Raw genomic sequence first — 25,496 nt, 5'->3', positions numbered from 1 at the left:
TCCTTCTCATCTTCACAGTGCTTGTGCAATCAGCTTTTCCTCCATGTATAAAGCTTTCAGCATTTTAATAAACCCTCTTAAAAACAATCTGAACTTTATATCATATGCATTTCCATGTCTTTACAGAAATTCTTATAAGGTCTTTATTTAATAAGGAAATTAAGCTTTTGTCATATTTGCTGCAAATATATTTCCCAGGCCATATTATTTTTGCCACTTTATTTGATGGTTTAATTTTGACTTGCAGAAGATTTTCATTTTTATGCAGTCAAATCTGTCCATATTTTCTCTCCTGATTCCTTGTATTAGTTCTAAACTTAGGAAATCTTCCCTCTCCCCAGGCATGATGAATATTAAATTCTACTTAATTCTCACTTTTCTGTGCCCTGATTTTTTTAAATATACTTAGTGCTAATCCTGATGGAATTCAGTTTGGTGACAGGGTTGAGAGGGAGCTGAGCCAGGCTGCCTGCCCGCCCCCCGGCCCCCCATGTGGAGGACGGAGTGTCCTTCCTGCTCCCACTTCCTGCTGAGTCCCTTCCTGGGGTCGTGCTGGGCCTCTGCCAATGCTGCACCCCCCTGCCCGTTCCTCCCCGAGGATGGCTGGAGTGAGCTCACGTGCTGGAAATTCACTTGCAGAGGAACAAATGGACTAAAATCCTTGAAATGCTCAAAAGTGGGCCCCAGAGAAAACGACCTCAAAAATGGGCCAGATGACTGCTAATGTGACACATTTGGCGAGTAACTCCGGCGCCTGCCTCTCCATCTCGGCGCCTGCCTCTGTGCCTTCCTGCTTGCTCTTGCCCTGCCGCCCTGCTGGCTCCAGCACGCCACGCGCTTCTCTGCTGCCCTCAGCGATGGCCCTGCCCTGCAGGTCCCCACTCCCGCGTGCCTGACCAGCTTCCCTGCAAGCGCTTACCCAGGCCAAATGCTGTTCTAAGGACTTTAGAAAAGCCTCCCAGTGAATGCGATGTATTGACTACCTCATGACACGTGCACTTTCGCCCACATTGCAGATGGCTAAACCGAGGCACCAAGGGATAAACCACCTCCCACAGTCACCCAGAGTGTGAGTGGTGGGGCCGCACAGGAGACCCAGCTGGTTGGACTCTGGTCCCCAAGTTCTGCCCATCGGTCTGTGATGTGCACCTGCCAACCAAGCTCGAGGGACAGCTTGTCTTTGTTGGACTGTCCCTCCCAGGATGGGGAGGCAGGAGATGAAGGACTGGGGTTCATGAGGCCCATGGGTGATGTGATCACAGCCTATCATCCTTCTCATGGGGGACAGGGTGTGGGGTGCACAGAATTTGGGACACCTGACCTGTGCCCCCATAAGCCTCAGTTTACCCTTCTTTAAAATGCAAGTCTAGAACTGGGTGCCGATCTTCTCATCCTTCCGGACAGCCCCGCCGTGCTTCCCAGGCCCCACAGTTCCCATTCAGAGTGTAGTGGGCTCCGTGGCTGAGCCTTGACCCCCACCCTCCTCACCTCTGTCCCTCCCAGCAGAGCCCATGGGCGAATAAAGCCCAAAGGAACAACAACTGCCCTTGATGGGGCGAGAAAGAGCCCACAGGCAGGTGGACTGGAAACGTGCTCTGGTTAACCCAGAGGGGCTCCCCACCCCGAGTACAAGGTGGCTGGACTCCGGCCTCAGTGTCTCCCCACCCAGAGTGCAAGGTGGCTGGACCCCCAGACTCAGGGTCTTGCCACCCCAAATGTAAGAGAGTTGGATGCCCAGATTCATGGGGCTCCCCACCCCGAGTGCAAGGCAGCTGGACCCCCAGACTCACAGCCCTGGCAGAGGGAGCAGGAGGGCGAGAGGATGGGGAACTGCTGCTGCCCTCTGGTAGCATGGGATCACCCCCATGCAGCACTCCACACACACATAGAGGACACAGAATCAAAGCCTCAGACTCCGGCCAACCAGGTCAGCAACTCTTCCATGGGCAAATGGGAGGCTGGGGCAGGAGGCAGGAGGTGGGACACTCATTATACCCATCTCTGCTCTAACCCCCAGGGCAGGCCCACAGCGGGGCAGCATCACCTCCGTTGTACAAGCAAGAGAATGGAGGCAGAGGAGGTGGCACTCAGGGGCACCCGGTGGGTAAATGGAGCAGAGCTGGGAACTGGGCCCCATCTTGGTCAAGCCCATCCCCTGTTCCGCCTTGGTCTTCCTGGGGCTTCAGGTCACGGCCTGGGCACAGGGTCCAGGACCAGGGTGGGCAGTGGCAAGAGCAGCAGGGGGCCCAGAGGCCCCGCTTCTGGATTCGGGAATGAGGCCCTGGCGCAGGAGACGGGGCTCTGGAAAGGTCCGTGAGTCACCAAGCACTGACGGATGGATGGGCCTGGAGCTGAGCCACTCAGCGGCATTTGGATTCCAGTGTGTTTATGGGGTTCCGAGGCGCTGGCCAGGAAGAGAGGGAGTATTTGGCCTATTAATTTCTTAGTTAATCATGCAGGACATTTGGTAATTAGCACGCTTGCTGTTCCGTCGCACTGGCCAGCCACTGGGCCGTAATTCACGCTCAATGGTGCAAACAGGTGCCAGAAGCCTCCGCCTCAAGGCTGGCCACCGGGGGCGACTGCTGGGGGCCGCCACCTCCTGCCTTCCACCTTGAGAGACTCAAGTGCTTCATGCATGGAGTTGGGGGGCCCAGCAGGGTGGGGGCTCGGTGTGGCCCCGGGAGTCTGTCTGGTCCTGGAGGCAGTGAGGCACCCTTGGAGACCCACAGGCGTCAGCCCCTGCAGGCCTGGCCCCGCTCTCCGCAGGAACCTGGCCAGGCCTCACTCCTCGCGCACTGCCGACCTGTACCATGGGTCCTGTGTCTGCCCAGAGGATGGCTGCGGGGATGAGGAAGAGCAGGGAGGCTTCTTCAGGCCATTACTGTCAGTACGTCCAAGAAGGCAGGTGTTTCTGGGAGCTCCATCAGGTCACTTCACACTGGGGCCACCTCGCTGCAGCAGATCATTGCCATTTTGAGCCTTTTTCTACTGAAGCCCTCCTCAGTGAGGGGGGTCAGGCCTGGCCTGTGCCCCAGGCCTGAGTGCTGGCTGGGGAGAACTCACGGCACCTCCTCATGCAAAGCCCTCCCAGGCCGTCCTGAGGAGTCACCCCGCTGGGAAAGGGAAGACGAGGTTGAGAGCTGGGTGGCTATTCGCCCAGAGCTAACTGGCACTGTAAGGACACTGCTCTACCACACCACACCTGCTGAGCTGAGGCCAGGGAGCAGCGGGTAGTGGGGGACTTACCGGTCTCCTCTGTGCCCAGCCAGGCCTGGGCGTCCCAGGAGGGACCTCGCTAAGCCCCAGCGTATGTTACAAATGGCATCCTCTTGTTTTCTAGGGAAGAGAAATGCTCAGAGCAGTTCTAGGGTTTGCTCAGGGCACTGCCTGCAGGACCAGATCCCCGGATTTAAAAACAAGCCTCCTGTCCTAGTCCCTTTGGCTGCTGTGACAAAGCATGAGAGTCTGGGTGGCTTAAGCCACAGACATGTGTTGTGGTTGCAGGTGGCTGTCTTCCTGCTGTGTCCTCACACAGTGGAAGGGGCGAGGGAGTTCTCTGGGGCCCCTTTTATAAGGACGTTGATCCTACTGGTGAGGGTCCCACCCTAATGACATCCTCACCTCCCAAAGGCCCCACCTGATACCATCACATCAGGGGTTGGGATTTCTACCCGTGAATTTAGCAGGGACAGGAACATTCTGTCCATTGCACCACCAGACCCTATGTGCTCTGTCTTTCCTTCTCTGTCTCCCCATGCCCAAATGTCCCTGTGAGGCCAGCAGGACAGACAGGTAAACTGAGGCATAGAAAGCCTGTCACATAGAAAAAGCACTGGGTTGGAGTAGAAGAGCACAGCTGTGGCCTCTGGACCCTAACATGCACCTGCGATGTGCCCGGCTCCAGGGATTCAGAGACCAATAAGGCAGCACCTGCCACAGGGACCTCACAGTCTGCAGGGAGGTGGGTGTAGAGACAAGGCCACGCACCCTGAGCTCGTGTGCAGAGGTGCTGCGGATGGCTGTGGATTCGGTGACATCCTATGGCCTCTTCAGTGACATCACTCTTGGTGAATGCGTGGGGGTGGCCGGATGGGTGTTTGCGGGAACCCTGGACAGCAGACTCTGGGGCAGCAGGACCTTGCTCTAGGCACGTCCCTGCAGAGGGCCTGGCACAGGCACGTGCTCAGCAACCATTTCCTGAGTGGGTGAATGGACAATAACGGGTATTCCCTGGAGCCCTCCAGCTCCGACAGTCCCGGGGTTCAGGGGGCTGAGCCTGTCTGGGCGCAGCTCTTCCCCCTCAGCCTTAGGAGATCCCTGCTCTCTGTGCAGCATCATCTAGAGCAGAGCTGGGCACTGGGACCAGAAGCCATCCCAGTGGTCCCAAGACCCACGGCTCCAGCCCCTTCATCACTTCTGCTCACTCTTCCACCTGGCTTTCGCATCGATGGCGGGGGTCCACCACTCTTTGTAGGACCACCCCGGGGTCCTGGAGGCCTTTCCCCACACAGGCCCTGAGGGCTGGAATGTGCATGCCTCTAGCAGGGGTGTGAGCCCAGCCCCTGTGACTGAGGCCAGGACCACCCTCTACCCCACGGTCCCCTTCCCAATCCAGAGCACTGCCCGCTGCACACCCTCCCTGCCGCTCCTGCCGCAGCCCCCGCGCCTGGTCTGGTCTTTCCAGGTATTGCCTCAATCATTGCTTGGACTTGAGCTGGAGTCTGACGGTGGGCATAGACCCAACCCCAGGGGTTTGGTTTGATGTGTCTACAGGATCCTGCGACGCTGGCGGCCTGAAGAGAGAGTGTCGATATATCAGTGCCTCCACTCGCTGCTCAACCTAACCCATGGGAGCTCAGCTCGGTGCCTGGGGCGAGGACTCTGCAGGGGTAGGGGGACGGACAGAACCCAGGCTGGGGTGCAGTGGGAGAATGGAACTCAGGCTGTGCCAAGCAGGGAGCCTGGCTCCTTGCTCTGGGTTTCATGCCTGCCTCTGCCACCCAGATACCCCCCAACACACACACACATACCTGAGCCCCTGCTGCAGCTTCCTGGCCACCTGCCTGCACTGCCATCCCCCTAGTGGGCAGTCAGAGCCACCCTCTCCAACCTAAGTCAGGTCACGCCATCTGTGCTCCAGACATACTCCTAGGCCCTCCACTCAGGCAGAGTGAAACCCATGGCCTGCTGCACCCAGGGGACCTGGCCCACTGCCTCTGACCTCTGTCTATCCCTGTGGCTTCCTTGGCTCCAGCACGCTGGCCTGCGCTGCTCTGTGGTCCCCCAGCTGAGCTCCACCCGGGCCCTGGCACACGCGGCTCCTTCTGCCTGGTGGGCTCCCCAAGGGACACATAGCACTACTCTGTCTCCTCTTCCAGCCTTTCTCAAATGCCACCTTCTCAGAAAGCCACACTACCAGCCTTAGGCCATTTGTGCTGCATAAGAAAAATACCATAGACTGAATAATTCACAGCCCACAGAGATGGACTGTTCCGGAAGCTGGAAGCTGGCATCCAGGCGCTGGCATGCTTGGCATCTCTCTGCTTCTAGGTGGCACCACACGTGGTGGAAGGGACAAACAAGCTCCTCGGCCCTTCCCATCAGGACACAAGTCACATTCCTGAGGGCAGAGTGCTCCTGACCCACTCACCTCCTACAGGCCCCACCTCTTAATTCCATCACCTCAGGACTCCAGTTTCAACACAGGGGTCGGGGGCCCTGGCTCCCCGTGTCTAGCAGGCCCTGCCCTGATTTCCTGTCACTGTTCTCCTTGCTGTTCACATTCATCTCTCCTCAGCAGGCTGCAGAGGCTGAGGGCAAGGATTTCTCAGCGTTCCCAGCACCTAGAGCAGGGCCTGGCACACAGCAGGGCTCAGTGCACACTATCTGATGAATGAATGAATGAATGAATGAATGAATGAATGAATGAGTGATCACCACCCAGAGTTACTGAAATGGGCCTGAAATGGGCCACCCATATCATCCCTCAATAGGTTCCAGCAAAACTACTGTTGTGGTAACCTCCACTCCCATCCCGCCTCCCCAGCTTCTCTCCTGCCTCCCCCAGCAGCTTTCCCTCAGACCTCGCTGGAGAGCGCAGAGCCCAGGAGGCCCCGCCTGGAGATCCCACTGCGTGGGGAGTCAGCCCCTGATCTCTCTGGGGACCCCTCCTGAGGCAGAGCAGCTGCCTGAGTTCACACCGTCAGGGCTGAGGGGGTCTCTGGAGGCAGCTCACTTCAGCCACAGTAAAAACAACACCGCCAGTGAGAGTGGGACCCCTCCAGACAGCCCATCCGATGCCAGCCACACCCAGCTCCCTCCAACCCTGCTTTTGCTCCAACCCAGGCACTGGAGCCTGGAGGAGCAGGACCCAGGTCAGCGGCTGATTCACTGGGAGCCCTCAGTATTCCCATCTGTAAAACAGGAGGTGGAGGAGTGCATAGGACGAGAGTGGTCACGGCTGATTCACTGGAAGCCCTCAGCATCCCTATCTGTAGAAAAAGAGGTGGAGGTGGGTGCACAGGACGAGAGCGGTCCTCCAGCAGTTCTCGTTCTGTACTTTGATGAGCTGTGGCTCCCAACCAGTGAGTCTGAGCAGTGACAGCCTAGCCCTGCGTGGCCCTTTCCAGGGAGTTAACAAAGGGGATTTGGAGGACAAAGGGCTGGGAGGAGCCCCAGCAGCGGGCTTCCAAAATGTATGTGGGGCATTGGGAGAGGAGATGCAACAAAAGCAAAGATCTCACTGTTTTCTGAGTTCCAACTGCAACTTCAGCAAATTTTCCCTTTGAATAATAGAGCTGCCTCCCCAGGCTGCGACGAAACCAAAGTCGTTCACTCTCCTGAGCCCAGAATCAAAGCCAAGAGCCCCAGGCCTGGGAGGGAACTCGCGAGCTTCCTGCCTCTGTTCTCGGGCCCTTCGTGCAGCTGGCAGCCCCGCTCGTCCCACCAGCACCAGGGTCTCCGCGGAGCACCTGTCACCCATCACCAGTCCCAGTCCCTCGGGGCAGCAGCGAGGGAAGGGGGGAAAACCATCAGGGGCAGAGACGATGGCTGCAACAGAAGTGAACCGGTCACCAATGTCAGGAAGGGCTCGAGGTGGGCCTGTGGAGGGTGAGCAGGTGAAGCTGAGCCCTGAGGAAGGGGAGGCAGCAGTGTAGGAAGGCCTGGGTGAGACCAGCTCATGCCAAGGCCCTGGGGCAGGGAGGAGCTGGTGGAGGCCTCTGTCAGGTCTGACTGAGCGGCACAGAGTCCTAACGTGAATGCCAGCACCAGGACTCCATCAGCCATGGCCCTCCACAGAACAGCGGGAGCTTCCTGTCTAGAGCACACATCTAGTTTGTTGATAAAGCCTCATAAAATGTGTTCGGAGTGAATGAATGACTCCTCTGTGGCCAGCAAGATGAGACTGACTCAGGGTACAGTTGGGATGGATGAGTGAGAGATGGGTGAACACCAAGGAACTGCAGAGGGTCCCCAGAGAGTGTGATGTTCAGTGATTTAGACTTTTTTCCTCGTTCTTTCCTTTATTTCCAAAGTTTTCAACAGAGACGATCTATGATCAAAACCCACAGTGACGAGTGAGAAGGAAAAAGGTGCTGACCCGGTAACTCTGAAGTGAGTGGCGTCCATAAGACAAAAGGCACAGGCAGCTGTGCAGAGCACGGGACTCCAGCTGGCGAGGTCATTCCCCTCAGGGGGCGGGCTAATGATTCTGCAGCTTCTGCGCAGTTTACCAGAACCGAACAAGCAAGTGGTTGACGACTGGGAGGAGCAGGTTTCTTGCTGCTGGAGAGAGAGGTCACAGGTAAGAAGAGACGAAGGATCCAGGTGGTCGTGGATGAGAGTTGGAGAAGCCGGCATAAATCAACCCCATCTCTACAAAAAATACAAAAATTAGCCAGGTGTGAGCTGAGATCATGCCAGTGCTCTCCAGCCTGGGCCCCAGAGCTAGACTCTGTCTCCAAAAAAGAAAAGAATGAATGAATGAATGGATGCCTTGGGCTCTGGAGCCGGACTGCCGGTCTTCAGATCCTCGCTCCTGTCCTTAACGTGCTGCGTGGCCACAGACAGGTTTCAAAATCTCCTGGCCTCTGTTGCCCCGTGTGTGGCCTGAGCTGGGAACAGTTCCCCGCCCCCCAGCCCAGAGAGCAGGCGTGCGTTGGACACTGGCAGCTGGAGTGCTGCCATCGCAGCTGGGCGGAGTGCACTGCAGTGAAGACCCTCACAGAGGCACGTGTCTCCAGGTTTGCCAGCCAGGAGGCGAGATGACACGTCCCTCCTGAAAAACGGAAGTTCTTGAAGAGCAAGTGTGGTTCAGTGGAAAGAACACGCTCGTTGTCAGCTGGCAAACTGGAGCTCCACTCCTGGCTCTGTCACCGGAGGGCTGTGTGACCTCAGGCAAGCCCTTCCACCACTGAGGGCCTCAGTTTCCTTGTCTGTGACATGGGGTTGCAGGTGAGCACCCCAAGGGCTGTGGTCGGGACCAGGGCAAAGCCTCCCTCCCTGCTATGGGGCACAGTGAGGTCTGAGTCCTCCTCTACCCATCCTTGCCTCTGGTATCTCAGGGCTGGGACTGGGAGTGCCAGGTCCCCAGGCTCTCCTGCTTCGGATGCACCTGCCCAGCTCTGGTCATCCCCAGCCTCATCCTGAGTCCTGCTGCCTCCTTGGTGAAGTCCCCCCTGACTCCCCTCAAGATCAAGTCTCACCCAGGCCAGGGATTTCCTGGTGGTGCATCAAATGCCAGGGGTGTCAGCCGGGTCCGAGTCCCCCCGGGGTGTGCTCTGGGTGGACATGGGCCTGCCCAGGAAGGGCTGTGAGACAAATGTCTGCTCAATCACTGAGTGAGTAAACCGTGAACACACTCATAGGAGCTGAGGCAGATGGCATCCCCAACCTGGGCCTCAGTTTCCCCACCTGTAACTCAAGGGAAGGGTCTTCTGCTTCTAATGCCCCCTCCCCGGGGTTCTCAGATTCCTGGGAGCCCAGACTCATCCTCATCTCCCAAGCAGTAGCTTGAGCCCCGCTGTTCTGCTGAGATGGATGGGAGGAAGTGGGTATAGACTGAGGCTGGTGGAGACCCAGGCCCAGCAGGGAGGCCACATCCAGTCCCCTTTGAGCAAGGCTGGGCTGCAGGCTCAGCCCAGAACTGTGGTCTTAGGGCAGCCTGACCAGGACCAGCAGCTCTCCCACCAGCCCCAGGCAAGACAGACATCTTCCCGTCACACAGCACCAGGAAATGGACAGTCCCATCAGCCTGTCACTCAACTGAGAGGTCCAAAGAGGCGGGGAGCTCCCGCTCCAGTCACGCAGCAGCTCCTCTTAAAGACGGGCAGTAGGATCTCCCGGAGGGCCTGCCACACACGGGGAGCTTGTAGAGAGTTGAGCGCTGTCTTCCGAGACTTCATGTCCACTCAGAACCGCAGAACGGGACCTTATTTGGAAGTAAGTTATTTGCAGATGTAATTAGTTAAGGATCTTGAAGTCATCCTGGATTTAGGGGAGCCCTAAATCCAATGACTGGTGTCCTTATAAACGAAAGGAGAAGAGGATTTGGGCACAGAGACACGGAAAACAAGGCCACGTGAAGGCAGAGGTGGAGACTGGTGTGACGCGGCTGCAAGCCACAGGACGCCACATGCTGCCAGAGCCACCAGCACCTACAAGGTAGCGAAGAAAGATCCCCTCCCGCCTTCAGAGGGGGCTCGGCCCTGCCAGTACTTGGATTTTTGACTTCTGGCCCCAGAACGGGGAGACAACAAGCTCCTGCTGCTTTAGGCCACCCCGTTTGTGGTAACTGTGGCCCATGTTGTGCAAGTATGTCCCGTTCCAGGCTCTGAGACATCTGGGGAAGGGGAGGACCGACTTTCCTCATTCACAACCAAAGCATCTGCAGCCCCGGGAGATCACGGCGTGTGGCCGAGAGCGTTCAGCTCACTTCCTCGATGGCACTGACCCTCCTCTGAGCTCACAGCATCAGGAGGTCAGGGTGCTGGGCGCACGCCGGCAGAGACACCTATGAGCTGTGCGGCATCAGGCCAGTCCCCGAGCCTCTCTGGGCTGTTTCCTCATTTGTAAAACAGGCACAACAGCATTATCTGCTTTGCAGAGGATTAAATGGTCAATACACATTAAGGCCGTGGCACAGTGCCGTGAATTTCCAGCGCTCTCTGTTCAGGGGGCACCGCTGGTCTCCGGACCCTGGCTCGGGGCCGGGCATGCGCCACGCCAGCAGCACAGCCCTGTGATCCTGCTCACAGCCCCTTCCGCCCATCACACTCCCTGGTGCTCAGGTCAGCTTCAGGAGGTAGGGTGGGCAGGGCTGTGTCCCACATTCCTGCTGGAGAAACTGCAGCCCGGGGTGTAGGCGACTCACCTCCAGGACACCGAACTCACTCCCACGGTCCCACGCTGCCCCTGGCCAGGCCTCTACCTCCCTCCCTTCCCCAGGCCCAGGCTCAGATGGCCTCCCTCTTATTCCTGCTCATCCCCCACACCCAGCATGACCTCCCTAGCCACACTGTTTAGGGTCAGGCCAGAGGCCTCAATGGTGACACATCTTTCATTGACCAACTTTCTCATGTCCCTGGAAAAGGAACATGAAAGAAGGCCCTCAGTCCCACCGGGGCGAGGTCCCTGCTGTGCGACCCTGGGCAGGTCACCTAGCCTCTCTGAATTGCATTTTTCTTTTCTGTAAAATGTGGGTGGTAACTGTGACTTCACAGAGCGGGGGCTTAGGGCCCTGGAGATTGCCCGCGTGCACACGACCAGCTCACACCCAGCCTGATAGGTGCTCAAGAAACGTCATAAATGGATTCTTTGTTCCTTTAAGGTGAGTCAAGGGTGCATTCTGGAGACAAGATCCCTGCCTTCAGCAATGAGCACAGAAGGGCCACTTACAAATATAAAAATAACAGTTTTATGGTTATTAAAGTAATAAGCATTGACTGCAAGAAACATGAAATAAAGAACGAAGATGACACCTGAAGGAATGATGAAAAGAAGGAAACTCACTGGCACCGCGATCCTCTGGAGCTATTACAATGTTGCTAAATAGGTTTTTAAGCGTCATATTCTGTGTTTTTCTTATGCACAGCTAGAGAGCTGGAGCAATGGGGAAAGAGAGAGAATTTACAAAGTGGCCCCACTTGGGACGCGCTGCCCATGGTCTGCCTCACACGTGATAATACACACCATGGACATTTTTCCACAGCAATAAACCCAAATCCACGCTGTCAGAATGGCTGCCTGGTGTACTTTCTGTGGCTGCTGCATCCTCTCTTCCCCACCCTTCTGCCCATGGACAATTTGTTCATTCCCAGCTTTGCACCAGACAGTGGTTAATAATTTGCAGAGCCCACCACAGCTGCATCCACAGCCGAAGGCTCCTGTCCAGCCATTTCGTTACGAGGCTTTCCCAGAAGAAAATTGCTGGGTCAAAGGGAGCGAGTGTTGTAAAACCTTCTACGGCACGGGCCAAGCTGCCTTCTAGGAATCTGGGGTTGAGGTCACTGCTGCCCCTGTGCTGGTCCCCATACCACCAGCACCTGCACCCCCACCAGTCACAGCAGACGCTGCGTCGTTGTGTGAATCTCATGTGAGAGGCAGGGTCTATGGGCAGTCTCCCGGCTGTTTTCAGTTCTTTCTTGGTGATTGACTTGTTCGTGGACTTAGGCCTTTTTCTCTTGGAGTTTGTTCATTTACTGGTATTTGGAGAGCTCGCTTTGTGACATGCCTCGGAAGAAAATCATCCTGAGCTGGAACTGTGCTGGAGGTCACACTGGCAGAGAGAAGGTAGACAGTAAGCATATTGTCATGCACTTTAACACACACGTATGCGCACACACACATGCACATGCACACACACACACATAAGTAAACTAAGTAACAGCAAGAGTGCAAAGCGCTGCGGGGGTAAAAAGCAGAGAACTGAAACACAACCATGTAACCTGCTTTCTGCTGCAGACTTCAGGCTCCAAGAAGGCAGCCCCCGCACCCTTCTCCTTTGATACCTCAGCCTCAGCTCAGGTCCTGTCACCATTCAGTAACGAGAGCTGTCTGAAGGACACAGAGCTGGGAAGCGGTGGGACTGGGGTTGGGACCTGAAACGGGTTGGTTTGACTTCACAACATACGGGTCTACAAGATGGGCGTCAGCACTCCAGAACCTGCGATCTGCTGCTGCCTCAACCACACACCCACACATGGGACTGTGCTCCCCAAAGCTCAGCTTCTCCCCACCCAAGGTCAGGGCACCAAACAGTGACGCTTAACCCTTTATCCAGGGCCCTGAAACTCGGGCCCCAGAAGCAGGCACAGGTTTGGTGACTCCCTGCACGAGGCTGCTCTCAGAGCCTCTTGGAGCTGACGGGGCCTCCCAGGAGCAGGATGACTGGAAGCAGCGGACGGTGGACTCCTCTGTTCTGGACACCGGGGCCGGAGACAGACGTAGCCAGTGAGGCCCGTTGCGGCTCTCCCCACACGAGGGTCACCTGGAGCCTCTTGAGCCTTTCTCCTGCCAAGCTCCCACCCTCCCTCGAGCCGGCCTGAGCACCACTTCCTCCCAGGACCTCCGGGAACTCGGCCTGATGGGCTCTGGGCAGGCACCGCTGCCGAGAACCTCGGCGGTACAACAGGAGCAGAAGCCTCCAACTGCCGGGCTCCGGAGCCAGCCTGGCCCTCACCTCCAAAACCTCAGGGGGAAACTGTCCCGTCTAAAAATTGAGGACAACCACTTCATCACGGAGTTGGGGTCACAATCCAGTGAGCCGACAGCATGAAGCACCCGGCATGGAAAGCGGCTTGGGTTCTGGAAGGGGAACCTCTGCTCATTCCTCACCCACAAGCCTCCCCACAAGACCTCACAGAGGAACCCACCAGCCAGATTGTCCAAGTTAGGAAACCGTAGCACAGAGAGGCAAAGAAATTACCAAGAGCAATGCTACTGAGGACAGAGCCGGGATTTGACCACAGGCCAGAGTTGGGGGATGTCAGGCAGGAGGCTGCTGGGGGAGACCAGAGGACTTGCAGCAGGGATTAGCCCAGGCGCGGGGTGCCTCTGAGGCATCCTCACTCCTTACAGAGAGAAGGCATCTGGGGTGAGGTGGAGAGTTCTGGGGACCATCCAGACCTTCATTTCCTCATCTGTAAAACACAGGTCCTCGCCGTCTCTACATCTCTGTGTTGTTGAGTGACTCAGCGGGGTTAATGTTGCATGGGGACACATGGGAAAAATGTCAGCTGCTGCTATTTTCTCACCCTTCACTGCGAGCAGTGAAGGGCTCCTTGGCATGCCTGCTATTGACAAGCAGGGAAAGAGAGGGCAGAGATGCAAGCCCTGTGACGGGATGATCTCGTGCAATGCCACCTGCAAGGCAGCTCTCCTCCAGGGTCTCACAGTGAAACATGCAGAGGACCCCTGCCAGGCCTCTCTGAACAAGGAATTCTGGCTTCCCAAGGGGCTGCTGGGTGACAAGATGGCAGCAGCCCTCAGCGGCCTGTGCTAGAATCTAATTTTAGAAACATGGATGAGTGGGTTCCCATCTGCCCTTTGTAAGAAGCCTGAGGGACAGCCACGTGCCAGCCTCATGCACCAGTGAAGACACAGCCGGCCAGAGACAGGAGGGTGATTTGTGGGTAGCAGGCACCTACCTTGCACCAGGCACTGCATCACCTCAATAGCCTTGTGACATGGTCTCTAGGATGTTCACTTTGAAAATGGAGAAATTGAAGTTTAAACATGTGCAGACACCCCGTTGGCATAAATCGTTGAGCCAGGGCCTGAGTCCAGCATTGCCTGTGCTGTGGGGCCCAGGTGTTCCCTCTCCGTAGGGTCCAGATGGGGCTAGTGATCACGGTGCCCCCATCCCTGCTAGGACATGGGCCCATGCAGGCCAATCAGACATCTTCCCTGAGGCCTCACACAAAGACACTGAGACAAAGGAACTTCACTTTCTTTCCAACGGGGGCGTGGAGCTAAAGACACATTCTTCGAATGGGCTGGCTCGAGTTCCTTGGAGCAGCTCCATCTCCCATTATCTCTGAGAAAGGTTTGAGGACAATCTTACACTGTCCACAAGGGGATCTTGGTGCTCATTATGTGCTGAACGTTGTGCAACATTCAGCGGGGAAAAGGGAAGAAAACAAAGGGAGCTGAGGGAAGGGAGAAGAGCTCCGTCCACATTTGGCTGCATAACGTCCAAAGAAAGAACATTCATGTGGATGGGCCAGTGATCGGGGCAGGGGTGCAGGTCAGGCGGGGGACCCAAGGCTGAGCTCCGGCCAACCTGTCCTGAACAACAGGCTCCCCCAACCACTGCAGGTGCATTCTTATGTAGAGTACAGAGAAGGGTCTGTGGCTACCAGCTCCTGCTGGGCCAAGTCTTTGGTGTCAGAGAGACGAGGGTTTGAATCCTGGCCCCACTACAAGCTACCTGTGTGAGGTCAGGCAAGTTACTTAGCCTTTCTGAGTTTGAGTTTTTTTCATATGAAAAAAAAAAGATAATATTTTGTCTCTTATAGGGTTACAGTGAGAAGAAAATGAAACAACGTAAATACAATGATTAGCATAGCATCTAATGCATAATAAGTGCTCAACAAATGTTTGTTGTTATCATTGTTATGTGTTGATGTTGTGAGGATGGTGATGGCATAATTACGATGATGATGATGGTGATGGTGATGATAATGATGGTGATGATGGTGATGCACATGGATGATGGTGATGGTGATGGATGGTGGTGGTGGTGGTGGCGGTGATGATGGTGATGATGTTAGCAGTGATGATGGTGATCATCATGATGGTACTAATGGTGATGGTGGGATGGTGATAGTGATGATGGTGATGGTGGTGCTGGTGATGGTGATGGTGGTGATGATGATGATGGTAATAATGGTGATGGTGATGATGATGTGACACGAAAGTGATGGCATGGCGGATGGTGGTGGTGATGGTGATGGCGGTGATTGTGATGATGGTGATGGTGATAATGGCAATGATGATGGTGATCATGATGGAGATAATGGCAAATGGTGATGGTGGTGGTGATGCTGGATGATGGTGCTGGTGATGATGGCGGATGATGACAGTACCTGCAGGTGATGGTGATGGTGGTGGTGATGGTGATGGTGGTGATGGTGGTGATGGTGATGGTGATGGTGATAATGGCGATAATGATGATGGTGATGATGATGGAGATAATGGTAATGGTGATGGTGGTGGTGATGTTGATGATAGTGATGGTGATGGTGATGGTGATGATGCTGATGATGACAGTGGTGGTGATGGTGGTGGTGATGGTGATGGTGGTGATGGTGATGGTGGTGATGGTGATGGTGATGATGGTGGTGATGATGATGCTGATGATAGTGATGGTCATTATGGTGATGGTGATGGTGATGATGGCTTAAAGAAAAGCACACAGTTTCTTCCAGACCCCCTGAGATGTGGGATCCAGTGCAAGTTTAGGAAGAGGAGGGAAGTGGGTTTCTCTCACCTGTCTGCTTTTGGTAATATCTTTCAAGGTCATGTTGTTCCCTCTCCTGTGACACTATAGTTCCTACATCTGAGAGGAAGAGTTGTCTGGGAGGCTTCTGAAGATTCGTGATTTTAGTTGGGCTGGGCTGGGATTAGTTCAGTCAAGTTCCTTCTCACCACGACAAGTTAGGTGCACCAGGAAAATGGTAGCCAGTAAATGCAATCCCTGGTGAGAGGCCTAGCGTAGTGAAGGGTCTAGCCAGGGGGCACTGCTGGAGCCACAAGGCTTCATAACCCACACCTTCTGCGTAACCCACTCTCTTTAGGAGACAGAGAGCCTGCCACTGTCACCCACCCCTCAGAGTCAGACAACGAAGAAGGGCCCACCTCAGACCTGTGGATGAGCAAACAGATGAGTGGGCGGGGAAGGGGTGATGAGGCAGAAAGGCCTTCTTCTCTAGGAGGAGAACTCCAGGTTATCTCAGGACTCACCAGCCAGGTTTTTGGGGCCTCTCTCTGAGACGAGCACCCTATTTTCTCTTGGGGTGGAAAGAGGGTTTCTGGCTCACTTACAGCCCCCAGGCTGTATGTGTGGCCCTGCATTCTCCTGCCCCCATCTCTGCTGATGCGGGACTGTCTCTCTGTCTCACTAAGTCTTATCTCCATGAATCTATGCCTTGACTTCACTCTGCCTCTCTGGAAATCTCCCTCTCAGTGTCTGACGTAGTGGCTCTGATTTCTATATTCCTTATTGTTGTCTCTTCCATTTTCTTCTTGCCCTTCTGGCGTCTTCTTCCTGAGTGTCCTTTGCCATATCTCCCTTTCCCTCTCCTATCAGAGCAGTCTCAGAGAAGGCCAAGTGGAAAGCCAAGACTTTCATCCCTGCCAGATGGTAACAAAACCCATGCAGGGTGTCAGTGGAGAAGGTTTCAATAAGATCCAGAGTCTCATAATCTCCAAAATGTCCAGGTTTCAATCCAAAAGTACTCATCATACCAAGACCCAGGAAGATCTCAAATTAAATGATAAATAACAGGCAGTAGATGCCAATACTGAGTCAACAAAGATGTTAGAATCATCTGACAGAGTTTAAAGCAGACATCATACAATGCTTCAGTGAACAATTACACACAAGTAACAAATGAAAAATTAAGAAGTATCAGCAGAGAAATAGAAAGTTTCAGCAAAGAAAAAGGAGACATAAAAAAGAATCAGATTAAAATTTTAGAACTGAAAAATTAAATAATTGAAACTTTAACACTCAGTGGATGGGCTCAACAGCAGATCAGGGAGATAGAGAGAAGAGTCCAAAACTTAAGGACAGAACAATAGTGCTGACCCAATCTGAGCAACAGAAGGAAAGTATACTGAAAAAAATTAATAGAGCCTTGGGTACCTGTGGACAATAATGAAAGATTTCTGTCATCAGAGTTCTGGAAGGTGAGGAGAAAGAGAGAGGTGCTGAAAAATTGTACTTGAAGAAATAATGACTGAGAACTTCTCAAGACATCAACATACAGATTCAAGGTGTATGAGTCCCAAACAGGATGATCGAAAAAAAAAATTCATATAAAGACACACCATTGTCAAACTTCTGAAAACTAAAGTGAGAGAGAAAAAATATTGAAAGCAGCCAGAGAAGAGTGACATCTTATCTACAGAGGAAAAACAAGTAGAATGACAGTGAATTTTTCATCAGAAATCATGGATGTTGGATGGAAGTGACACATTTTTCAAATACTGAAAGAAAAAAAAAACTGTCAACTCAGACTTATATATCCAGCAAAACATCCTTCAAGAATGAAAAGGAAATCAAAACATTCTCAGATGAAGAATGTCACCAGCAGACATACCCTTAAAACATGGCTAAAGGAGGTTCTCTAAGCAGAAAGGAAACAGTAAAAGAAGAAATTGTGGGACAAGGAAGGAAGGAAGAAGGAACAACAGAAAGGCTGAAAATGTGGCTAAATGCAATAAATTTGCCTTCTCTTACATTTTCTAAATCATGTTTGAAAGTTGAAGCAAATATTATAACACTGTGTCTGAGGTTTGAAATTTATGTACAGAAAATATTTAAAACTATTATATTACAAACAGGGGAGGGTAAAGCAGCATAAAAGGAGGTATGTTTTTCTCACTTTACTTGAACTGATAATATAATGGCACTGGTATACTGTGATCATATGTATGTATAATGTAATACAGTAACCACTCAGATACAGAGATACACTCAAAAACATTATAAACAGATGAAACATGACATTTTTAATAATACTATTCAAGTAACCAACAGCAAGACAGAGAAAAGAAAAGAGAGAAACCAAAAAAAAGAAGAAACATAAAACAAAAATAAAATGGTAGTCCTAACATATCAATAATTACATTAAATGTAAATTATCTAAATACATCAGTTAAAAGACAAGATAACAGAGTGGATTAAACAACATGCCCCGATCATAAACTGCCCCAAGAAATTTGCTTTCAATATGGTAATATAGACAGTTTGAAAAGGATGGGAAATGATATATTATGCAAAGAGTTATGAGAAAGCAGGATTGTTTATGTTAATGTCAGATGAAATAGGCCAAGGGAAAGAATGAGAGAAAGACACAAAGAGAGGGACAATATATAATGATAAAAGTGTCGATCCACTGAGAAGACATAGCAATCCTAAATGCGCATGTGCCAAGCAACAGAGGTGCAAAATATATGAAGCAAAACCTGATAAAACCAAAAGGAAAAATAGGCAAATCTACCATTACAGTTGGAGACTTCCATATGCCTGTGATAGGAATAGAACAACTAGACAAAAAATCAGCAAAGACATAGAAAAACCGAACAATGCCATCGACCAATAGGATCTAATCAACAATTGGTAGAACACTCTACCCGACAACAGTGGAATAGACATTCTCTTTGAGCGCCCACAGAACATATACCAAGACAGAACCTGCCTCAGGCCATAAAACAAACCTCAACAAATTAAAAACCGTTGAAATAATAGAGTGTGTTCTCCAACAAAATGGAGTCCAACTAGAAATCAATGTCAGAAAGACAACAGGAAAATCTCCAGACACTTGGAAATGACTTAATCCATGAGTCAAAGAGCAAGCCTGAAGGGAAGTTTTTAAGACTACATTGAACCAAATAAAAATGAAAATACAACACATCAAAAGTTGTGGGACACAGGTGAAGCAGGGCTTAGGGGGAATTTTACAGCACTAAATACTTACCTTAGAAAAGAAGAAACGTGCCAAATCAATAGTCCAAGCTCCTACCTCAAAAACTAGAAAAAGAAGAGTAAATAAACCCAAAGCAAGCAGGAGGAAGGACAGAATAAAGGTAAGATTTGAAGTCAATAAAGCTGAAAACAGAAAAACAACAGAGAAAATCAATGAAACAAAAAGCTAGTTATTTGAAATGATCAATAACATTGACAGATCCCTAACGTGGTGGACAAAAGAGTTTCCTCCTCCTCACTCCCCTCCCACTGTTTCAGAGGGAAGCCCGTCTCCAGGCGGCACCTCCAGTCTTCAGAGCACCCCAGAGTCCACGGCCTCATTGAGTCATCCAGGAAAACTCTAGGTTGTGGACCAGATGCTGATGGCCACTTTAGCACTGAGGAAATAAGGGCTAGAGGGAGCTGTGTGCTTTGCTCAAGATCACCAGGCGGTAAGGAGCAGGGTGATGATCAGAACACAGGCTGGCCAACCCTCGGCCCCACTCTCACTGTCAGTAGATGTGGCGTGGCTTGCGGGGGTGGGGGTGGTGGGGCATCAGGGCCTTGTGTTTTTCTCAGATTGGAGTCCCTTCCTCTGCTCAGGCTGGAATGGGACTCGAAACTGGACGGAGACCCCCAGAAACGGAAGGCCTGAAGATGACTCTCAGCTGTATCATCCACCTGTGCACATTCAGCTGGCACTGACTAAGGTCCAGGTATACTTTGAGGGTCGGTGACCCATCCCCAGAGCCAGCAGATGCCATCAATGGGGTGTGGCAGGGAAACAGGGGGTTCATTGCATAGCCCTTAGAGTTGGACTGTTTCGGTTCCAAATGCAGCCCTTCCTCTTGCTGGCTGTGGGACCTTGAGCAACCGACTTAGCCTCCCTACACTGTAATTTCCCCATCTGCAAAATGAGAATCATAGTCCCTGCCTCAGAGGTTATCGTGAGAATAAACTGGTGAAGGGACGAGTGCCTGCATTTCAGTAAGTTCTGTGAACGTGTTCACCACCACCATTATCCAGAAGCGCCTGGCCCTGGGCCTTCCAAAACAGCACTGTGCAGAAACTGAGGCAGAAAGCTGCCATGTATGAAAGGAGACCCTTCCAATCCCCCAGGTCCAGTCTGCAGGAAACGCCCGGCCTGGCCAGGTGAGCTTGCCCTGCATGTGCCTACCTTCCCTACTGCTCCTGGTTTTGCATTTTCCTTTGATGAACAGTTTTAATAGAGGTTTATTGCCTGCTTTGCAGCAAACACCTGAAGGAGGGAGGGATGTGCATGCAAAGTCCCATGAAGGAGCTGGTTTCAACACTCCCCTCTCCTTCCCCTGGGGTCTGGATGCTCCTTCTGAGGGTCTAGACTCTGCAGTCAGGGCCTAGTGCTTAGGGGAACCCACAGACTCACCTGGGTCTGGTTCCATCACCCATTTAAGGTGCAGGCCTCCCCCAACCTGACCAACCCTACCAGGACCATCGGCTGGGGTTGGGGAGGGGATTAGCCAGAGAGGAAACCACGCTGCAGACACAGCTTACTCTCCTGAGGCCCAGGAAACCTCCCAGGCCACGATTCTCCCAGAGCTGCCTGGGCTGCAGAGACCTGAGAACTGCACAACTCTTAGGGGGCGGATTCAACACAGTGACCAGAGTGACCCCCGGGGGGGATGCACACCCCAGTTTCCAGCCTCAGATTGATGCCTGATCCCACTCCTATCCCTCAGAGAGTCACACTGAGCCCTGATCCTGAACCATGCTGAGCCCCAATTCTGATCACATGTTGAGCCCTGATCTTGGTCACACTGAACTCTGATCCTGACCCATGCTGAACCCTGATCCTGACGCATGCTGAACCCTGATCCTGATGCATGCTGAGTCCTGATCCTGACCCATGCTGAACCCTGATCCTGACCCATGCTGAACCCTGATCCTGACCCATGCTGAGCCTTGATTCTGGTCACATGCTGAGCCCTGATCCTGATGCATGCTGAGCCCTCCTGATCCCAATCCATGTTGAACTCCCTGATTCCCACCCTATGCTTAGTTCTTGAATGGAATTTCATGTTGATTCTGATCCCAGCGTGCTTAACCTTTATCCTGTCTGGATCATTGTTCTGGTCCCAGCCCCAACCCTGTCTCTACGTGCAATCCTAATCACCTGGAAGAATGCTCAGGCAAGGATGGATGGTTGTCTGTCTGCTTGAGTGCCTGGATCCTGAGCCCAGCACCACTTGATGGACAACCCTGCCTGCCCCATGTCTGTCTTGTCTCCCAAATCTGAGAGGGCTTGAGCTCCCATCCTGCTCCTCATGTCTGTGCCCAGGAAAGCCTGTGCAGTGCTGTTTTTGTCATGAGCCTGAAATAACACTCCCTTTTCCCGAGTTAATAACCGGTTGCTGGAGAGTCAGTGCTATTTTAGAAATAAGCGTCTATTAGCACCGGTCACCTTCCAGCGTGACTCAAGGTCATCCCTTTGCCTCTGTCCCTTGGAAGTCGGTGTCTGGATGCTGAGGGCTGAGGTGGAGAAGCCCCTTAGGGTCTTAGGCTGTCAGCGGTCCCTGATGCCCACCTTGGGGTTAGAGGAAGGCAGAGTGGGGCCCGCAGTCAAGTCTGGCCCCTTCTTTGGGTTCCTCGGCTGCCATGCGCTGCCACAGCTCACACAGTGCGGACAGCGATGGCGAGGATCCTGCAAACACCAGCCAGACGCTGAAGCACAAACAAAGCTGGCGTGGACTCATTCAGTCCTGCTAGGAAGAGGCCATGGGCGGAGGAACGTGACCATCCATACTATCTGCCAGGCCTGGGCAAGGCCACACAGTTGGCAGTGGCCCTGAGTCCCAGTGCTACGATGAGTCCTAGCAGCAATATGCTTGGGTTGGGGCCAAAGCCTTGGGCTCTAATCCCGACTCTGCAATGAGCCCTCAGGAAGCCTGGTCTCCACGGTCAGTTATGCAACTTGCAAGGACCAGTGCAAAGTAAAAATATGGGGCCCTGGTTTAAAACCGAGGCAACGGCAGAGGATTAAACTGAGCATGAGTCCCTCTGCTTGTAGCCCCTGGGACTGCCCAGGCCACCCCCGCAAAGCCAGTCCCTCTGCCGCGTGTCCTCTGTTTCCTCAGCTGCAGAACAGGTGGTGTCGGTGACTGCCCTGCCCTGTCTCAGGGCTGCTCTGAGGGTGAGACGACTGAGAAACAAAGGAGCAGAGAGATGGGCAGTGTGACCTGGCTCCCCCAGGGGCAGGAGGAGCGAAGGTCAAGGCTGTGGCTCCTCATCTGACATCCCCGCTGCTGGAATCCATCGTGTCTGCTTGATCACATGTTCCAGCTCTACCCCCTGTGCCAAGGTCCTCACCCAGGTCGTCGCCCTTGTGGGGCTGGCAGTCTACGGCAAAGGGACAGGACATACGTCATTGACGCTCTATTCTGTCAAATTGAAAATACCATTGATTCTAAGATGCCATGATTTTGTGTGACACTCAGTCACTGTCAGTGAAATGATGCCACGGGGCCTGCGACAGTCCTCCGCAGTGCACTCAGGGTCACGGCAGCCTCTCCTGGCTGGATAATTGCTCCCATTTCTTCCCAGGTGCTCGGCGATTTCTCCTGCCTCCAGCTGCTCTGCTCGTCCTGCGCTAGGCAGCCTTTGTGTGCATCTTTCTACTAAACAGAGCTCCCCAGGCACATAAAGTGCCTAGTTCTTGCTTTCCAAAAAAAATCCGGAGGCATGGTCATCTCCTCCAGGACGCACACTTGCTTCCCTGATGTGAGAGGGAGCCGTGCTGTTCTGTCCTTGCTTCTGTGTGTGATAAGTCCTGTTCCATGCAGAATCAGAGTGTCACCTTTAAAGCAATTCGAAGTGGCAATTAGACCCAACCTGGGCAATGTCAACAGCACACAGAGCTCAACTGAAGGGAAGGCAGCATGAACAGCGGTGCCTCGGCCAGCTACTGCGGCATAACAAACCACCCCGAAATGAAGAATTGCATCATACACTACAATTAAAGCAACATCATTGCTTAAAACAACAGAATTGAACAACGAGTTCAGGAGTGTACAGATCCGCGTGTGGTTCTGGTGTCAGCAGGGCTCATCCTGCATCTGCATTCAGCTGTGAATTGAGTGGGCAGCTCTGGCCTCCCATGTGTTTGGGGGCAGGCTGGCTGTAGGCCGGTCCACAGGGTCCTGGCTGGGGCAGCATGGCCTGGCCTGCGTGGTCTCATCCTCCAGCAGCTGGCCCAGGTTGCAGCTGGGTCAGGTTGCAGCTGGCCTGGGTTGCAGCTGGGTCGGGTTGCAGCTGGCCTGGGTTGCAGCTGGCCTGAGTTGTAGCCAGGTCGGGTTGCAGCTGGGTCGGGTTGCAGCTGGGTCGGGTTGCAGCTGGGTCAGGTTGCAGCTGGGTCAGGTTGTAGCTGGCCTGAGTTGCAGCTGGGTCGGGTTGTAGAGGGCCTGGGTTGTAGCTGGGTTGGGTTGCAACTGGGTCGGGTTGCAACTGGGTCGGGTTGCCGCTGGATCGGGTTGTAGCTGGGTCGGGTTGTAGCTGGGTCAGGTTGTAGCTGGCCTGAGTTGCAGATGGGTCGGGTTGCAGCTGGCCTGAGTTGCAGCTGGGTCAGGTTGTAGTTGGGTCGGGTTGTAGCTGGGTCGGGTTGTAGCTGGCCTGAGTTGCAACTGGGTCAGGTTGTAGCTGGCCTGGGTTGCAGCTGGCCTGGGTTGCAGCTGGCCTGGGTTTTGCCCACATGGCAGTTGTAGGGTCCCAGAAGCAGAAGCCCACAATGTAACTCAATTCACAAAGGCCCTCCTGCCACGTGTAGCGTGGAGCCAGACAGTGGTGTGCACCTCACCTCCCAGCACCTCATGAGTTCCTTGACATCACATTGGTGGCTGGAAAGCAGCTTCAGTGGGGGTGTTGGCACCATGGAAATATGCTACAAGTCAGGGGCTGGGCTTTTCAGGGGCGGGAACCCAGTTCACCAGCACACAACTGGTCAGCCACGGTCTACGGGCAAAACCCAGTCACAGGACCAACCCCGATTCAAGGAATGGAGGACAAATAGGACCAGCTTGCTTCAATTTGCTCAAATTTTCCCAGTTTTATCTCTGAAAGTCCCCTGTCTCCTAAACCCCCTCTGTCTCAGGGAGACCTTGGGAACCAATGCCACTTCTTTATGGGAGAAGCATCAGCATCGTGTGCCAAAAATACATGAAGACGGGGTGAAGACTCATGTGCATGTTTGCAATCAACACCTTGTAAGTTCAAGTTCACACACACACAGGCCGCAGCAGCTGAGTCCCGACTCCCACCAGAGGACAGCACCTGGCAGACCCCAACTCCCATACGATGCATCCCAACTTCCTGCCACTTAAAATGTGGGAAAGTGATTGTCTTAGAACTGGTGAAATACAGCGGTTAAAACACAGGACAGTGACGCATCGGCCGCGCCATGAGCAGGGATTGAAGTGATCAGCGCACGGGGGTGGGGCCAGGGCCAGGGCCATGGGGCCGGGCACAGAGGATGCCCACCAGCCGAGCTCTGAAGAGCCACAGCTCATTCCCAAGTCCCAGAACAAACAGCCACTGGCCTCTTTTCTTCCTCCCTGGTCAAGTGCATACCTCAAATGGCCCTTTGAAGTCCCGCAGGCTGGGGCTGCATGCTAGCGTGCGTGGTCAGGGAAGCAACAACGTGGGGCCTCTCTGACTCGGGCATCCCTGGGGGCGACAGGTCAGAGGTGACTGTGAGTTTGGGCTTTAAAGGCTTCTTCTGGAGGGATGAAAGAGAGGGAGGGAGGATGGGAACAGGCAGAGGAGCCAGCGCAGCGCTGGCAGAGCAACACACAAATACAGAAACGGAGCACGCGGCAGCGATGCCCAGAAAGACCAGCTGAGACCCAGGACGGTGGGTCTCAGCCAGGGCTGGTCCTGCCCCTAGGGGACTGGTCAGGTCCGGAAGCATCTGTGGTTGACACAACTGTGGGAGGCGGATGCTGCTGTCCTCCAGCAGGTGGAGACCACGGATGGAGCTGACACCCTGCAGGTCAAGGGGTGCCCCAGAAAAGACTCCCCGCCCCACACATCAGGAGGGCCCAGGGTGAGAAGCCAGGAGGGAGAGGACAGCATCAGGCAGCACAAAGGCAGCACAAAGAATGGGGAGGAGGAGGAGCCAGCCCACTGGGTGGCCCCCATGCTCCAGAGCCCCAGCCTTCCAAGCAGGCCCAGGGGGACTCCTCAGCCCACGGTTCCCTGGCCCTGCCAGCCACTGCGCAGACTCTGGAGAAGGCTGTTTGCTATTCTGCCCCAGGTCCCCGGCACAGCTGGCTGGAGCCCCGGGACGTGGAGGGGCTACCCTAATTGCACTAATAGCTGGTAATCAGGCATAATGGGGTGTTTGTACACACCACCAAGCCCAGCTGCAGGTGTGGCAGGCAGGCGAGTCCCGCATGGCTCCCGGAGACTCAGCAGCACGCCAGCTGAGAGGCTGGGGCCCACGGGCGACTTCACTCCCCATAGGTGCTTAAAATCTCCCTTGGGCTTCCCATGTTGCACAAAGCATGCCAGCTATCCACAGACCATTCAAGATTTCCAGATTTCCCAGTTGCCCTATGCCAGCCACCATGGACTTCCAGCCCCTCGGGTTGGTGGCCCAGAGAAACACAAAGCAAGTGGAGCCTGTGATATCCCCAAGTCACCAACTCCGCGGGTGCAGCAAAGAAGATGCTATTGCTGTCCCCATGATGCCCACTGCCTGGGGGAGCTTGAGGGCCCTGAGACCACTCACAGTGATTGCCATTGTCGCCATAACCAGCGCCTAGGGGTAAGC

The 25,496-nt window shown here is 53.7% G+C and overlaps 2 long non-coding RNA genes across 2 annotated transcripts; one reads left to right on the top strand and one right to left on the bottom strand.

The window, feature by feature from the left end:
- Positions 1-749: 749 nt before the first annotated feature.
- LOC103887196 lies at positions 750-14,514 on the bottom strand. The gene is made up of 3 exons (XR_651189.4): positions 10,376-14,514; positions 9,269-9,433; positions 750-7,878 (listed from the first exon to the last, which is right to left on the bottom strand). It is a non-coding gene; the product is annotated as an uncharacterized LOC103887196 (long non-coding RNA).
- A 3,824-nt stretch (positions 14,515-18,338) lies between these two features.
- On the top strand, positions 18,339-19,363 carry LOC108587401. The gene is made up of 3 exons (XR_002524054.2): positions 18,339-18,816; positions 18,974-19,146; positions 19,274-19,363. It is a non-coding gene; the product is annotated as an uncharacterized LOC108587401 (long non-coding RNA).
- The last annotated feature ends 6,133 nt before the right edge of the window (positions 19,364-25,496 follow it).

Source organism: Papio anubis, chromosome 8, assembly GCF_008728515.1.
Source record: "Papio anubis isolate 15944 chromosome 8, Panubis1.0, whole genome shotgun sequence".
NCBI lineage: Eukaryota > Metazoa > Chordata > Mammalia > Primates > Cercopithecidae > Papio > Papio anubis.
The sequence above is the reverse complement of the archived record's forward strand: the minus strand, read 5'-3'. Positions and strand labels throughout refer to the sequence as shown.